Source organism: Varanus komodoensis, unplaced genomic scaffold (assembly GCF_004798865.1).
Source record: "Varanus komodoensis strain SLA01 unplaced genomic scaffold, ASM479886v1 scaffold29_1, whole genome shotgun sequence".
Classification (NCBI taxonomy): domain Eukaryota; kingdom Metazoa; phylum Chordata; class Lepidosauria; order Squamata; family Varanidae; genus Varanus; species Varanus komodoensis.
This window is the reverse complement of record NW_025335759.1, coordinates 8759702-8760383: the sequence shown is the minus strand read 5'-3', so window position 1 is coordinate 8760383 and position 682 is coordinate 8759702.

The following is a 682-nucleotide window of genomic DNA, read 5'->3' as shown; positions in this document are numbered from 1 at the left end:
CAGGAAAGCCAGTCTCCTGCAAAATCCACGGGACAGTTTATATAAGCCCCAAATAAGTTGCGGCTCTCTCCGATGTTCCTGCTCCATACCAGCCCCCAGGCTCGCTGTGAGCTTCAGCGGAAGCCCTGTGGCCTGTGCTGTCATTGTCCCCGGGACAGACCATCTCTACGGAGGTCTCCAGCCCTTGGAAGGATTCCCCCTCTAAAGGGTGACTCAAAAGGCAAAAGAGTTTATGGTTGGGCAGTCTTAAGCAGGGGAGAGAAAGCAGATGTTCAGATTAGATGCTGCCCCTCTGACACAAGGAGAGAGAATTTGAAGGGGGAAATAGCGAAGGGAGATTTTGATCTTCTCTTTCTGGGATGCAGGAGACCCGGTCTCCACTAGAGCAGGCCTTCAGAGAGCATCATGCAGTTGCTTCCTTGTCTCAGCAAAGACAATCCCTTCTCTACTTCGAAGCAACAGGATGCAGCTGGATTGCTGGTGGTTTCACTTGCCCGTTGCCGAGGTGTGCGGTCAACTCCTCCCTGGTTTGCAGAACTTTTTCAAGTCTTTGAATGAGGTTGCTTTCTTGGTAAATTTACCAGCTCTCCGGACCAAGATCCCCCATGGTTTGGATTGTTTTGCTAAAGCATTTTGATCCATTCATAAACAATAATTAGTAATTACATATTATTATACTGTA